The 17,446-nt window shown below is 39.5% G+C and overlaps 1 protein-coding gene across 13 annotated transcripts in view; it reads right to left on the reverse strand.

Moving 5' to 3' along the window:
* The window catches only part of Unc-13 (unc-13), a 375,091-nt gene that overhangs the window by 213,466 nt on the left and 144,179 nt on the right, over nucleotides 1-17,446 (reverse strand). For 3 of the 13 annotated variants that reach the window (XM_072009832.1, XM_072009823.1, XM_072009806.1), the window contains exon 1: nucleotides 9,607-11,235. The exons of 7 other annotated variants lie outside the window; for them this stretch is intronic. The gene's annotated coding sequence lies outside the window, so the exon portion shown is untranslated. Of the gene's footprint in view, nucleotides 1-9,606; nucleotides 11,236-15,441; nucleotides 15,889-17,446 lie in introns of those variants that run through there. 3 more of the 13 variants (XM_072009850.1, XM_072009841.1, XM_072009815.1) reach the window with 2 other exon arrangements.

The raw sequence follows: 17,446 nt of genomic DNA on the forward strand, positions 1-17,446 counted from the left end.
GGAATTGCGAAACGGACACCCGAGACCGAACGTAAACGATCCAGTCAATGGGGAACCATTATCCAATGGTTGTATACTAACGAAACCCTGACAGTTCCAAATATGTACGTCGGTCATGCTACTCCGAAGCGACTCGAAAGCGATAACGGTGAAACGTTCCAGTGAATAGCCGCTGCATGATGCAAAGTGACACCTATCCTTACCGTGGATTGCATCACATTGCAAAAGCGCGGATAAAGGGATACCAGGAGATTCTGATAGACGGTAGGAAATCGACGCGTCTCTATCTCGAGACGGCCGCGTCTTTATTTTTGACAGGAATCTTTTTTTGAAAGGCAGAGAAAGGAAACCACGAGTTAAAGTAATATATATACAGAAAATATGATTTTGAAAATTGGAATATTTGAAAATTTAAATATTTTGAGATGTGAATATTTAAAAGTTTGAATATTGAAAAATTCGAACACGTAAAACCATAAATTTGAAAATGTGCTGTTGTTGCATTTCAGTATTTTTTGTCCTTTTTCTCAAGGGTCAAGGTTATGAAAGGAATTGCAACCTAAATTTCATTTTCTTTCCCATTACCATATTTCATAACGGTTTCAGAAGACGATGATCCATCAACGTCAAACCTAAACGGTATAACAGAAATAACAATAAACGAAATCTTTTATCTCTAAGAAAGGAGCAACAACTGCTTCTTTATACGTATACGTTACACAAATTACCGGTAAGTTGTTCGTTTCATATTTCCAGCTAATGTTCCCAGAAGACGTTATATAATATTGCAACAGAGGCACGCAATACAATCGTTAGTCTTTTGTTATCTTATGCACGTTTATGTGATTCGAATACGAAACCGCGTATATACCACATTTCGGCTTGAGATACGTATGGTAATACTAAAAGCGTTCAAATAATTTCGTGAGTCTGTGTAAACGTATGTACATCAAATCTTATGTAAAACTTTACTTCTTCAAAATTTGGACCAACAACAGTCATTTAATTTCCACGCTTATAAAATCACATCTTCAAATTTACTGTTACAATACCCATTTCCTATAAATTTGTAGAGAGTACGACTGTTTAGTCGTGTTCAACTCACGTCGGGGTTACCAATGTAGAGGATTTAGTCTCTGTAGAGGATGATTGGTTTGTTCGAGTAACGAGATAACTCGCTGTTGAAAATCGTCGAGTATATTTAAAATGATAAATAAATTAATACAGACAATAATCGCTCGTACTAACAGCTTCGCTAAAGACAGTGTAAATCGCTAATTAGATCGCTGATAACTCGTTGATAACTGATAGATACTTTGATATTGATTCGCGCGACTGACTCATAACTGAACTACTTAGGATCGCGTCCGTTTATTTATACCGATCGGGGGAGAGCCGGAAAATTTGAATTCGTCTTCGCTCGACGGTTGCACGTAGCAGCGACATTGCTTTGTCCAGAGTTTATTTATCGATACATTGTGTGTATCTTAACGATATCGATACTCCGAGGCAAAACAACAATATGATTTGAATTGTCGTGATAACGATGTTAGCTGCGTGGCAATGCGTGGTCCGCGCTTGTCTAAATTATAAACCGACTTTAACGCCGAGAAAGCATCGCGAAATAATTCGCCACGGATCGTCCATATCCGGTCGACGACGAGGCTGAACCGCGATGAAAATCGTGACGGCGTTTAAGCTGGATACTGTTCCAAGTTCCAAGTAATTCCGGCGCGGTGAAGATTTTCAGGATGCGGTGGCTCGCTGAAAGGTACATAGCTACCGAGAGAATTTCACGGCGTTGCGACTTCGCATTCGAGGTGAAATAAATCTAGATTAAACGGTGCGATATCGAACTCATCTCCACGGAATAAGTGCTCCCCCGTGGAACAAAGGAGTTTCGGTACTCTAAACTCTAAGGTATCTCGACTTTATGAACCAATAAAGGCGGTTCCAGCGTTTAGAGGGCACTCGCTTCCAAAGTAAACTCACTGGGCTGCTCCGCCTTAGTCTTTGCGTCCTCCGAACGACTTCCAATGAGAATAGAGAGTAATATCATCCTTCTCGAGGAAGCTTAGATTTTACTTCCTGCAGACGAATTTCCTAGACTTCAAGGTTACTTTGATTCTTTCTCTTTTTCGTTAGAAATGTACGTTGGTTGTAAGTTGCAAGAGTCGAATGTTACGTGTAACGTCGTTACGAAGTGCACGTGGAATGTACAGGGAGAAAGAGAGCGAGTACTCGTCAAAGGAAAAGTAGAGATATTCAATGATCGGTATATTGTCCGAAAGGTAGGTTGTCCGAAATGTTTCTTTCGTTTTATAAGGAAACAATACACGCACAATGTTGTTTGTTTTATATTGATTTATTGAATTATGCACATAATAATAGAAATGGAACGAAATGGATCATACCTAATTTAATAGAATAATATAAAACAGAAATTGTTGCTTATCTGGTATCACCTTACGAAACGAAAGAAACTTTTCGGACAACCTAATACAATTCGAGGAAGCTCTTGTATCAAATTTGTCTTAATTTAATTTATACTTGTTGCTTGAAATGAAACACGACGGCCGTTCTATATTTATCATGCTCCAAAGTGGAAGAAAGTCAGTACACAAAAGTTCTATATTCTAGAAAAAAAAAATAGAAACAAGATTTTTCCGTATTTCCGTTCTTATAGAGTAGCCTGGAAGAAACTGAAACTTTGAAGCATGTAATGCACATAATTACGTACATTGTATATAATACGGTTGTAGAAGAAGACGCGACAGGGTCAGAGTCACTGTCCGTGTCAATAGTACGTAATTAAGTTGACTCGAAGTCAACGAGACAAGCTAATTCCATCAGACACAAGTAGCCAAGCTCCCTCCTTCTTTCGTCTTGGCGATTTCACCGAAGAATTTTCAAAATGAAAAATATTCGAAATCGGTAAATCAAATTTTGAAAAGCAAAATTGTATTTATAGATAGATCCACGAACACTTCTATCGTCTCACGAGGAACACATTTTACATTTGATAAGTTTGACAAGTTACCATTCAGCATCCATTCGTCTCTTTCAAAACCATTCGCGTCCAAAGAAACGAAATTTTCACAATCTTGAATTGGACCATAGCCGAGGATAGATGAAATGTTTGTAAAAAGATAAAAGTATCAGAAAGAAGGGCTCGACCGAATTACGGAAAGGTACAAAAATAGAATGAGTCTGGCCGAAGAAGGAGGAGAGAAACAAAGGAAGAAGAAGCGAAAAGGAGTCAACGACTCGTAGACGGCGCCCGTATCGATTGCAAATATTTAAAATACGAGGTCGGAGAGAAGAGGGTGCTCGAGCTAAAGTCGCCTTTACCTCGGAGAATAAGTAAATAATGAAGAAGCGGATGAGGGTGAAGCAGTATGTGCACGGCACGCGTCGCATGGGATTCGTCAAATCGCTTTAGCGCAACTACGCGAAACGGGGTTGTTGCCTTGCCACTGGCTGATCGCCATCATCCCTGAACCCTCTCAATCGCTTGACATCCAAAGTTCCTTACTCTTATTTATATACTTTGTCGTTGTTATTAATTATTTTCGGGAACTTGGAAACACGTTCTTTCGTTTTCTTTACGTTTCTTTACGTTTTCAAGCTGACGAATTTTCGAATCGTTATCGTAAAAAATTAACAATGTAAGAGAGAGACTTATCAAATTTCAGCGAGTCTTCTTGAGATCTCAAAACACGCGACTGTTCGCAGTCGAACACATCGCATACCATTTTCTTTCATAAAATTAATCGCTAAATTTCCTCTTCCGCGCGCTTCTTCGCTCTCAATCTCGCAGAACAGAGGAAAAAATTCATTAGACGCAACCAAGAACAGATATGTCTCGATAGAAAGCGACGGCGCGGCGACAAGGCAAATTGGTTCTCGCGGGAATTCAATTTTACAGCGGCGATGCAAACGAAATACGCGGAATGAAGCGAAACGAAGAGTTCGTAAGATATCACGGAACTGTATAGTCGACGCATCATCCCGATATCGGTTCGTGTTTGAGTAATGAAAATGTTGTTCCACAGAGAACGAAAATATCTGGATAACAATGGGCGAGATCGCGCGATAGCAACTTCGTTTGATGCCCTGGAGACTGGAAACCGATCTCGGCTTACTGCATCACTTTCTATTGGATCACAGACGATGTTCATGAAGCAATTACACGCGACGGTCAGGTGGAATCGCGCGTTCAATCTCTTGTTCGTCGAGGTCAACCGAAAGGAACCGTCACGTCGCCTGGGACGCTTCTAAATTTGTCTTTGTTCGAGAAACGTTCTGAGATATTTTAAAGTAAGCACAGTTGCATATCGTATGAAAGATTAGCTTTCTAGAATAGAAAGTGTATTTTTGTTTAGCCGCATTTTCTGGTTTTATGAAGTTTAATATATTCCGTTTCTATTAATTTTATATTTCTGCAAACGGAGGGTGATCGTTTTTTTCAGAATGTTAAATATACAACGAGTATTTTTTAATCGTCTCGCTTCCCAGTTTTCGAGAATTCTGCTACTTTTATATTTTTATAACTACATTTTTCATGTTTGTGCAAGTGGAAAAAGACTTCGGTATCTGTAAATTCAGATATTTAAACACTGTCATAATTTTAAATTACATACGCGTATTTTGTAGAATAACGATTAATTTAGAATCACAATTTATATTGATAATTAATCTGTGAAAATATTTTTTATTATTATAATTATATAATCTCTCTCTCTCTTTTTCTCCTTTTAAAATTTATTAAAGATACTATCGTGTGATTTGCATACCACAATTATTTGCACCTTCGCAGCAATTATAAGTATATCTCTGTTATTTAACGAAGCCTTTAAAGAAACTGTTTCGGTTGAATATCGTACTCGAATGTGTAGTCAATGCATTTTGCATTAATCCTAGCTACTTTATCGCTGCCGGTATAATAACAGCTTTATTGTCTGACAATGAACGAGGTTTATCTACTGTCACGCTTCCGTAGAATTCGGTTATAGCTGTCGACCAACTTTAACCATTAATGCATACTCCTTGATTGCACTCTGAATATTTCGTATATTTTACGACCTGTGGCGATAAAACTTTGTTTTATTAGCAAGATGCTTCAGTTTGTTCAAGAAACAAAAGTTCATTGAGAAGAACTTTATTGAAAAGACGAGCACTGTATTTTCAGTGTATAAAATTTGTCCATGTGAATAATTTTTCTATTGTATTTATAATTATTACGTGATTGATGTAAATTTGTACTAACACAATGAAAGAGTTGCACTACACGAGTCACGTTTTAAATAAAATAAATAATTTAACAAAAATCGTAGGAAAAACTGATTATGTTTGTATAACACTATACAATATCTTTATAATATAAAATGCTAATTTCAAGCTATTCTATTTTAATTGCACGATTTCGTCATATTTGATACATTAAACACTTTCTTCGATATACACACGTGTCTGTATGTCCATGTATCGCGTCTGCGAAATTCTACGTAATTATTCTATTGTTATTCGTTAACTGTTTAAGCATCGAACAATATCGATCATTAATCATATGTCTTTTCCACGTGCCGCTTATAATTAACAATCCTGAGTACGATTTCGAGATGTATTACCGCATGTTGCAAGAAAAGAGATGGTTAAGTGCGATAGAGAGCGGAAGGCGATGTCAACAAGTGTCTTGGCAAGTTTAAGCGATTTTTCAGAGCTAGGCTTCTTCCTGGCGAAGCTCGTAAAAGCGCTCCGTTCTCACGCGACGCGACCAGGAAATTGCGCCGCGTGTCTGCCAAGTGACCAAAAGCTTAATTTCACGAGCGGCAATCGAGCTTGTCGTTCAAATAAATCACAGAGAGGTTTCTTGCGCTATAACATCGCTGAGTTATTGTATCTTCCTTCATAATCGCGCTATTTCACCCATAAAACGATACTGTTTTATGTACAATGGAAAAGGGATATTTTACGAACTACGTTTCCTTCTTTTAAAGGAGCGAGTTTCTCGAACAAATCATCTTCTCTCGCGATTTATTTGACATTATTCTATTTTAGTTTAAAACTAGAAACACCAAATTATTCAAAACGTTTAGTTCTAGTTTCACATTTCTTGCCTTTGTAATTACTAAAAATATGTTGAGATCTTTGACAAAATCAATATGATTTGATAGAAAAATAATTACATATCTGTCTATTTCTATCGCGTTTCTCTATTTATAACCTAAAACAAAATTCGCACGGGCTGAGATTTTAATTACAATCAAACATTTCCTACGTTTTCAACGCCCAACAACATTAATATCCATTTTACCACTACATTTTACTAATCCAATTTACCGCTCGACAGTGTCTCAAGACAGTAACAGTATCCTCTCAATTTAAAATTACAATGGAAAGCGGGCATCGTCAATTTAAAAATAATACGAAAGAACAAGCGATATCGAGATCGACATTTTCACGAGCCATTATTCGAGTCCACGTTGCAACTACGAGGCAGTGAACCCTGCTGCCCTTCATAAATTTTAATCAAAAAGCGACACGATAGCGTGCCTCGAAGAGTTATTTCTGCGTGAAACGAGCAGGGGTCCAGACCAAGTAGATGATCATGCATGTTTTATTCCACCGCGTTTTCCTTGTTGGCTTTCAACTGGGAAACGTCCAGGAATCCTTACAGGACGAAACCTTCCTTTTTTCCGTGGGACGCGACCGGAAAGTTAATTGAAGGCAGCGACACGGAACGTGTCGGAGAAACCATAAAGAGAAGAATGGGACGGGAATGGTGGAATTATTCCGACCACGTGTCACCGATTCCATACGCTGCCGCCGCCTGTCGACAGGCCCCTAATTGAAAGAAAAAAGTTTTCCTAGTTTGCACGAGATGTGAACAATCGAGTTACAAAGTACACTTATTCGTCGATGAGCGACATTAAAAACTTAATCGAGTTTTATACGTTTGATCGTATTGATCTTATTTGAGCTTCTAAAGGCAATCAAGAAATTTCGATTTCTATTGGGTTGTACGTAAAGTGTCTTTCTTTTACAGACACGTCTTTTACAACGTCGCATCTTTATACAAACATGAAACCTAATCTGTCGAACGTTGTAATCTTCATCTTGATAGAACAAAATGGATCATACGTAATTCGACAAAATAATATAAAATAGAAAATGTTGTGCATCCATTACTTCCTTCTAAAACGAAAGAAACCTTTTGGACGATTTAATATTTTATGATTGCTTTAGTGAAATTATAGTTCTGTGTTTATACATGTAAAATAAATATTTGCCAGGGAGCGTGTGTATTTATGCGTGAAAGTTCAGAGTAGTTTGTATCTTATAAGCAGGCTCACATATTGTTACACATAAACGATTAATTAACTCGTTCCAGAGGGTATCGCTCATCAGCGACTGGATTTTGTTAATTTCGTTCGATACGTTTAATCGTACAACTGTGTATTATAACGATTATTAGCGGATAAGTGTCCTAATAAATTGTAGGTAAACTTTCATGGAATATAGGACATATAGTTTATCGTAAATTTAAACAATAGTCGCTAATCCAGAAATAAATTAAACGCTCCAATTTCATTGATTTTTGACTTATAATTTGATGATACAAATTTCCTTCAAAAGCGACAATTGACAGAGAATAATTGAGAAAATGTTGTATGCGTCCTAAAACTTAACCGAATGATCTTCGTTAAGCTCTGAAAACGAAACAATTGTATACATTGTTTAGAATCACCGGAAAATCAACGAGAACTTAGGCCTACAAAGAAATTATTACGATCAGAGAACGAGTCGCTTCGAACTGGCTAACTCTGTCCCAACAAGAGTTTCTCGTAACTCTGATAGTTACAGGGATATTTAGACGCTAATGACCATCGAATCTATAACGAGACAAACTTTCAAGCCTATTCCATCGAACAAAAGATAGTTTATCGTATGAAACTTTCGATTTTCAAAAATCTATTTCCTTGGTGTTTCCTGAAAACGCAATGGATCTTCAGGAATCTAATTTGACTGATCGTGTCGATCACGATTCTACGTGTTTTTGATTAATACACACTCTTTATTCTATTTGTAATGCAATTTTTATGTTTCACGTAGATTGCGGATTTTAAATTGTACGCACCTTTTACTAAAATTGTTAATATATCGATGGTATGATATATCAGTGTGCTTATTGTATAAATTATCGTATAGTAAATTTCTTATTACGATATAATTCATTCGCAACTTTTTCCAATTTTCAAACAAATATAACAATAGTCGTCGTTAAACTTTCCAGCGGGAGTTTGTAACCTTAGCACTCAGAAATACCAAAGTACTCAGAATACTGGGCCATAAGAAAATACGACATTCTAAAGACAAATACGTAAAAATTAATCTGAACATTGTACAACCCAATAACACTAATCTCACGTAACAATTGCCCAACCATCCACGAAATCGTTTAATCAAACGTTATCAACAGTGGATTCTTTTTCTCAGGGGAAGAGACGAAGATATTACACAGTCGTATCGAAATCACTGGTACGATTGTATCGCGTAACGAAGAAGACGACGAAGCAACCACATTATCTCGAAAACAATAAGCTCGTCGTTGTAAGTGTCACGGATGAAGTTCTGCTTGTCATGTGTTACGCCAAATGCGATGGTCCTTGCGAGGTTCCTCACGGCCTGGCCGCCAAGACCTACACATTGTTACACTGACCCACAACAAACCTAAGGAAATACCATAAACCGAATCTGTTTAGTTTCATTCCTATTCATATAAGTATTTTCGGCTTACGGATGGTCCTTATGTTTTTTGCACGCTCTTATCAATTACGGAGAAAGCGAGTGTCTAGCGAAATAGCAGTCTTTCCCATGAACAAGGATGCCCATGAGCCACATCTGCTTTGCATTGTCTTCATAGTTTTATTTATTAGCCAATGGGCATCGCGAATCGTTACCCTCACTTTTCTACCGAAAAGTGTGAGCGACAAATCCGCGTTCTTAGTTCAAAAGGGCACACCCACATCGAGCTTTCCTCTTTGATGGTACGAGACGGGTCTGCGACAGTTCTTGTAATCTTTTTGCACGAAAAACTTAACTGTGTTACCAATAAAGGCAGTCGTTTTACTGAATTAATTGGTTATCATTTAAAATCACGCGACATAAGCGTCGTTGTGAACGTCACTTTAATTCTCAAACGACATGGTCGCTACACGAAAATGAAACGAATGACGATATATTAAATATAGAGAATATCACCGCGTTGTAATCATTTATAATACACGATGCTCGTGAATATTTTCCTGTTGAATCTGTCTCTTCCGATGTCCTTACTTCAAGAATACCGTCTGCCTCTCTATGTACGAAGGATACGCAGTCATGGCGAACGAAACACAAATAGAAAAAAGAACGATGCTTTTAGAGGCAACAAGTGTTATCTGTTCATTCTACATATCCATAGGAAATACAGCGCAGCCTCGTTGAATCTTTAAAAACGAGGATATCCAAAGTTGGATAGGAACCACGAGTAATACAGCACCATGAAAACTGTTCGAGATCGTAAAGACCGTGTTTGAAGGACCTATTCTACTGCTGCCTTACCTTCGTAATGATACGGAAACCGAACGTAGCTTCCGTTTTGAACGGGTGAAGTCTTAACTGCAGATTAAACCAGGTACAACCATTGGGAAGGGTCCGGTCAAGGACCCGTGACGCGTACTAAATCTAAATACGTTTGTAGGCCGTTTTACCCTTCTCTCTGTTTCGTCTCTCCACTATTCCTCTACTTCTTTTTTCATTTATTCCTCTTTTTTCTTCAATTTCCTCTTTTTTTCTTTCTTCTTTTTCTTCTTCTTCTTCGCCTTCGTTGTCGACTCTTTCAGTTTCTCTTAAATTATTCTTAAGCTGGAGGTAGAATTCGAAGAACGGCTACAGAGGGAACGGCGCGTAAAGGTAGTTAGTAATTGAACTAGGCGAAATCGTAAACTCCGGAAGTGATCTGAATAATATACAATATTAATTGACAACATTCGTTTTGGTCGTTCTTCTCTCCCTTAATTCGAAAGTGTTCTCGTTCACACGTTTCTCGCTGATACTTACGCGCGTGTTCCTGCGCGCACCATTAGGCTTAACATAGATATTCTTATCGGACAACGTGTAAACCTCGAACGAGTAGATAAAACAATAGATTCGAATAATAACTCTTCTTTCTCCAGACACATATACGTTTAATATATTAGTAGATTTTTTCTTTTTAATAATTAATTATCATATATTCATATATTTCCATATACACATATATAAGTGGTATCTTTAATCTCGCGTTAGCTATCGTGATTCCGTCGACGAGCCTCTCTTCGTTCTCTAAAACCTTCTCTCCTTTCTTTTAATCGATATGTCAGACTGTTCCCATTCGTTCGTTTAAATTATTCATCCCTGTTCCTTCCCTCGGTACCGAGTTTCTCCCCGAGCTCTTAACTCGTTCAGTCTCCAACGTGTGCTGCACCTTCCGCCGATATAAGACACTTTTCCTCGTTGATCACGCCGCCTCTGCAAACGGAATTTCACGCGGTGATGCGTACGGTGATCACGCAGTGTCGCGTCACGTCGCGCCGCGGGGAACGTGCAAAAAAACGAGGAACGTGTGCGCTGCGATCAAACCACCTACGATCTCCTTTCTCCATTGCGAATCACCGCGCTTTTTGCCACTGATACACGCTGCCCGTTGCTCGTCAGAATTTAAACGCGGTCACGGAGCTGCTCGCTCGAGATAACGCCGAGGGTGGCAGCAAGAAATTCGGCGAGCCCCAGAGTTCACGGCGCTCAAACGTCCGTTAGGCGTTAAAAGCGTCGCCCAGCTTTATCGAGATCTACGTCCCCTTCTTTTAAAGCAAAATCCGACCAACATCGTGATTATTCTCTCGAGACAAAATTATCCTTTCGGTATCTTTATTAACGTTCGCGGCCGTAGAAATGGGAATAACAGCGTAAAAGGGCGCGGAGCGTGCTTCTGATGACGACTCTGATTCTTCTATAAGATATATTGGAATACGATAAGAAGAGTATCGTTGGGGAGAAAACGAGGCTCAGTTATAATTTGAAAAGTAAAAGTATCGACCGATATTCTGTTCTAGATTTGTGTTTGTTAGCGATTTTTAAAGCTTGTCAAGGATAGTTGATCAATTGGCTATTCAGCTTTGGGGCAGTTTATAACAAATACCTAAACTTCGTGTAGCTAGTGAAAGCACAAGTAAGCTGATGTTCGACGATAGTTAATGACTCGAAGTTATATTGCTGTTAGGTATCGAGAGTTTTGATTGTTTAGAACGAGAAAATTTTGGTATGTTAAACATCGTACGATCGCGTTGCCTTAAAAGAAGAGCAACGTCGTGTCTACAAGAATTAACCGCTCGATCTTTCTTGCTTGGAAAATATTTTATTAACAATTTTATAGATCGATAATAGCAAAATTTAACTATAACTTCGAAGGTATTTCTTCCCTTGACTTCTATCCTAAAGAAGTTTCATTTATCTTTTAAACCATAAAGGATACTGTACAATTTCAAGATATCGAATTATTTTACGCATTGTTTCGAAGTTCTATGCGCTCTATCGATCCATTCCGCAACAGCTTATCGCTTTAAAAGAGAACGCGAAACTTGCAACGTTTTCTCGCGAGGGAAGGTTAAGTCCTCGCCTCGAATGCAAAAAATATTTTGTGTCTCGCTTCACCGAGGATACCAAACATGTTCGTCGCAAGATACTGCGTCAGCTGCGGGCAGCGGAAAAGTCTACAGGACTTTCGAGACTCGCTTCTATATTCGCCTGCTCTTCAACCGCCTGTGATATTCTGCAGATAACGGTCTCTAATACGATAATGGTGGAACTTTAAATGGACCCGCCTATTTCTGAATAGAATTGTGGCAAAGTGAATAGAAAAGTTGAGAAAAAGTTAAAGTCGCCAGCGATATTTCTTTATTGGGAATTGTAGTGAAATTGTCATAGACTATCTGCTTTAAAAACTCGCACGAATCGTGAAGGGTATTTCCGAAACAGGAACTAAGGGTTTCGGGAATATATTTTATGCTTCGTAATCCATGTAGATTTTTATGTTCTAGTTATCTAGAGTACATATCTATCTATCTTGTATCTCTTTTTTTTCTGTGTTACTATTTCTGTGTTACCTTCCCTTGTCGTGTATTATTGAATTCTCACAGCTCGGACATTATATTCCATCAATCAGAATTAGATAAACGTAGTTCAATAAAATGACGTTATCGCAGCAATAAATCTGATAAAATCGTATATATTCAACTTGAAAGATCAAACTTGAAATATCTTATATACGTGCTTGAAGAATCGTTCAAATATTCTCAAACTATCTTTACATCGGTGAAATATCCTAAACAAATTTTTGGAGTTAAATCGTCGCAAATGAAACTCGAAGGGACTATAAAAAGTGGAGCAAAATCAAAAAAGGAAGTGTTTTAAAACCCTTTTTTACCCGATTCTTTTTACAATCCTTACGAGTCGTGAAATACGTGTTTCCAAAGCAGAGCGAACCACTTGAGGGACCCCAGCGTTCGCGTTACGCGATTTATTTTCGCGTATACAATGTACAAGTCACGGTAGATGGAAGTTCGAAGCAACAACCCTGGAGGATCGTATTCTCAATGAAACCGCGTTGGTGCCTCTATTTCTGGCGTAACGAAACGAGGAACGATTAATCACGGATATCGTAACCAAATGTATACGTTAGCTCGTGTATACGAAATGAACTTGCACTGAAATTTCTGCTTTATTGCTCCGTTTCGAAACAAAACATACGATACGTTACGCTAGGTACGTTACCAGAATTATATTCAGATTTGCGGGTACCATGTTTGCCTTCGGTAAGAATAATTCTCTATGTCGGAATAAAATAGTACAGGATTATTCGAAGAAAGTTTCTGGTTTATCCTGCAGAGATATCGTTGTACTGAAATAGAATAAAGGCGATAAATTAATCGAGGATAGTGACGATGAGCTGAGAATATCTAACCCTGTTATGGAATAAAGCTGCACAAGACATTTGTAACAAGACGATATAAACTACTTAAGAAAAGTTTTTTTATGAACGATAAATTATGAATAAATTATAATATATTACTTTATCGGAAAAAGTACCATACTAATTGTAAGTCTCCGAAAAACTGCAATCAAATCAGAAGATGGAAATTGTTCTATATTTGACAATGAAACGTTGATAAGAATTGATTCGAGGTAATTTTTCGCGTGAAAGGATATTGTATAATTGAAACGACGCTGGACAGTTGCTAGAAAGAAAGATGATGCTAATTCCATAAGAAAACGGGGGATGTTTCGCTTTATTGAAACGAAACGCGTGAAACAAAATTTCTAAATATTAACGATCAAAGCAAGAAATAAGATTGTACGTTCGCTGTTGCAAACGAAAATAATCATATATCTCGTTGTTCGAACAGAGTTTCTCTTTGGTGGATATCGTGTAATCGAAACGGAACACGAAATTGCAAAAATGAAATTTCCGAACGCGAAGATCAAGTAACAACAGGCTAATGATATACAGATGGTCGTGATTTACGCGGTACGTTTTCTAACACAACGATTCGATACCGGAAGGCATAAAATTCAGCGTAAAGTTCGGCCTTTGAGATGAAAATTTGCTGAAAATTTATAACGAACCTGCGATCGATCGACTGGCCAGAGCAAACGCGAGAGAGAAAAGGGAGGGAAAGAAAAATAGGGAATTTCCAAACGTTCCGACGAGAACACACGCGCGTGCCCTCTCTTCAACTCGTTGAGCTAACGTGCTATTGACCCGCTAAACCAATTTCCGGGGCGCAATTGCGGAAGATTTTTATTACAGGGAACGTAACCATAGAATCCAGTCGATCGTTTCTACCTTCCATTTGTCATGTTAACCTGTAACCGCGTACCAAAGATGAGACGAAAACTTTCGATCGATTAAAAAGATGTTTCTTTCCAGCTTTCTTCCGATAATTTAACATGACCTGTGACGTATAAGTCTGCGAATAATAATTAATTAACGAAAGTTTTGAAAGTATCTGTGGAAAGGATGGATTCTAGATTTGTCGTTTTTGCAAATACTAAAAACATACAAATGCTTTTAAGAATCATTGATGTTGATTTTTATCGAGATATAAACATGATCGTATATGTATACTTATGTATTTTCATCGCGTCCTTTTAATTATGATCATCGATGTTCTAAATATTCAAAGTTCTAATAGCTCTATCGTAGGTTTTTGATATTCAGAAACGACTTCTACAATCGGAAATTGCGGTTACATGAAATTTATTATATTCGACATTTCCTCGTTTCTTTTTATCGATATTAAAACAAAAAATAATTCCTCTCGGTATAACGAATGCTTCTGATAATACATATAGCGATTCAGCGTTCACCCCTATAGCATGGAATTATATGGTATTAATTATATCTCCTTCGGAAAGTCGAATTACATAACTGTAACATACCACGAGGCTTCGCAAAACTTTGACTAAATGTAAAATCGATCGGGCATTTCAACATATAAATTTCCAAGTTGGAACGCGAGTTTTCCGTATCGAGGAAGTTTCGATCGGGAGAAGAAGAGTTTCGGTCGTCTCGAGCTTTCAACGTTTCCAAGTTTGCCCGAGTTGCTTAGTTTTAACCCCTCTTCCGACAGGAAGGAAGACTGGCGTGGAGGCAAGTCGAGCATAGCTCGCTTTCAAAGTGGAAGAAACGCGTATTATCGTTTTGTCTGGCATCAATCACAAAGGTGGCTCGTTTCTCCGGTGCGCGCCGTTTCTCTCACGGCCACGAAATTCCCGTGCTTCAAAGAACGTCGAACCTTTCCCCCCCGACAAGCATTCCATTGGAATTTTAAGTCGTTAGGAGGATGATACCGAGCATTCCGTGTTCCCCCAACGACAACGAGTTTCTCCGACTTTTTCGTATCTCGCGAAGCGTCACGGGCAGCGTAAGAAACGGTACTCTCGCTTGAATTTTAAATCGTAGAATTTAAAGCGACCGCCCCGGCATCGACCGGTTTTTCTGCGTCGCGTTCCTCGCGGCTTGTTTCCCACTCCCCTCGAACCCGTTCGAATTCGAATTTTTCCACGACGCGACATTCCACGAAATATCTCGATAAAGCGAAGCATCACATTTAAACTAGACATTTATTCAAAGAACATCACTGTGTGAGTCGAACTATCTTCGACTATCTCGTAATCGATGCGTAGTAGAATCGCACAAATTTCCTCGCACTCACAAAGCAGCACGATTCCACGTAAATCGAATTTCACGAGTCTCGAGTATGGAATCACACTCGCGCGCACCAGACGATCCCGCGAAGGAATCGAAAACCGGTCAAACAAGGGAGCCTGTTCCCCGATCACCGAGCAACGACTTACATCTCTCGTTTCACCTTACGTTCTACCTCGGTCCGTTTTTCCTACTACACGCGAATAGATGGAAGCACGCGCGCGCGCGTGCACGCAGCCAAGCTAGCAGGCAAGAGGCAGACAGGCACGCGAGCACGCACGCACGCACCAACGTCGACGCACTGGACGATTACTTGGGCCACGCGCACCGACCCTCTCTCGATGGTGTAGCACACGACGACTAGTAAGGCAGGAAAACAGAAAAACGCTGTCGGCCGGTGTGTAAGCCGCGAAAGAAGGTCGCCGTTCGTTCACTCGGAAGCCTTGCCGGCGTTCTCGGAGCGCCGTCGCGCGAGTAACCGGCGGGAGGACGCTGCTCGACGCCGGCACTTCCTCGCTACTAGCATCCCCGGCGTCTCTCTCGACGCTACGCTCGACGGAAACGCCGCGCCGGCTCGACCTCGCCGAAAGACGCGCGACTACTGTCTGAATGTGGGGCAAGGCTGACCCACGCACACGCACACGCACACGTCGCCGTGTGGGCCGTGGCAAGCACGGCTCTCGTTACTGCCGGCTGGCACAACGTGTACCTTCGCTACTAACCTACCTCCCTCCTTCCCCTTCTCTCCCTCCCCCGCCTCTCTACGAACCTCCATCGCATTTACCCTTCTCCGCAACACCCCTCCATCGCCACGAGGATATATCTGCTCCAGTAGCCCCCTCTGTCCAACCGCGGCAACGACGATCAACCTCTCGAACCACCACCCTTCCGAGTCTACGTACATTGCGCATGCCGCAGTGCCGTACCGAATCAGAGCTACCCTGTGCACCCTCATCGAGCGCAATTCCATCGGTCGATTTTTTTCCCCCTTTCGTTTTCTCTTTCTCTCGTATCGAGGGCGCCTCTGCACACAACGCTTATCGGTCGATCCTTCGTCTTTCGTGGTCTCTGTATTTTTACCCCTTTTCTAATTATCTCAGCCATTGTCAGATGTCGTAAGTGTATTATAGGTGAAATTATGAGTTAAGTATTGTTATTCGTGTAGTTTTGACGCGTTCGTTTGGGTGACATTTTTTCCTCTGGTCTATCGATTCGACTTGCTCTTAACAACGTAAATGTATGCGATACGATTTGGATTTAAGAATTGGTAAACGTGTGCACGTTGTTTCGTGTCTGGGTTAGGTCGTTACATGGGTGTTTTCAGGTACGAGCAATGGGCGAAGATAGCGTTGCTGCGAGTTCAACGAACTCGCTGGGCTGGGTGGCAATTTGATAAGAACGAATTTCTTCTTGTCAAGTTTTACGCCTAGGAATCATTGAATCAAACGCAGTACTGGGCAATTTAAATTGCACGATGATCACGATACGATTGCAACTTCTACACGTCTTTTATGCTCGACGACTAATTTCTGTTGCCGTATAAATTAATAGAGTTGCTGCTCAGTTATTGAAACGTTATGATTACAGACTTTCTCCTGGCGTTATCGATAGACGTATTTTATAATTACTCGTTCAAGACGAGGTAGGTAATTAAAGGAGGAGAGAGACAAAGCGTGTATTGTTTTATTCTTATTTCATACGTGTTTTATTGCGAGTAAAGGTAGAGAGTAAAGTAAAATTCGATTATTCCTTCTACTTTGTACTAATTACTAAGGAGCTCTTCTGTTTTAAAATCGAATATTGACCTTCTTACCTGATCAATCATTTAAAATGTCTCTTTCCTTTGAAAAACATCGATCTAATTTCTGATCGATCGAAATTGATCTAACTTTGACAATAGCACGAGAGATCAACATTATTCGTTGGGAATCTATGGATCTTATTAACTTTAATTTCTTCTCCCTTAAAGAGCCAAAATTTGTGACATTCGATGTGGGATCGAATTTTTACGAATCGATAACGATACGATAACAATTTTTCGATGACTCAAACGAAATCAATTTTAAATTTTGTTTAACGCGTCTGTACGATTCTTCCGTATGGTATCGTTATTTCTTTCCTGTTCCGCGTATCACATGTACAATTTATTTTCCT

This window comes from Bombus fervidus, chromosome 1 (assembly GCF_041682495.2).
Source record: "Bombus fervidus isolate BK054 chromosome 1, iyBomFerv1, whole genome shotgun sequence".
Classification (NCBI taxonomy): domain Eukaryota; kingdom Metazoa; phylum Arthropoda; class Insecta; order Hymenoptera; family Apidae; genus Bombus; species Bombus fervidus.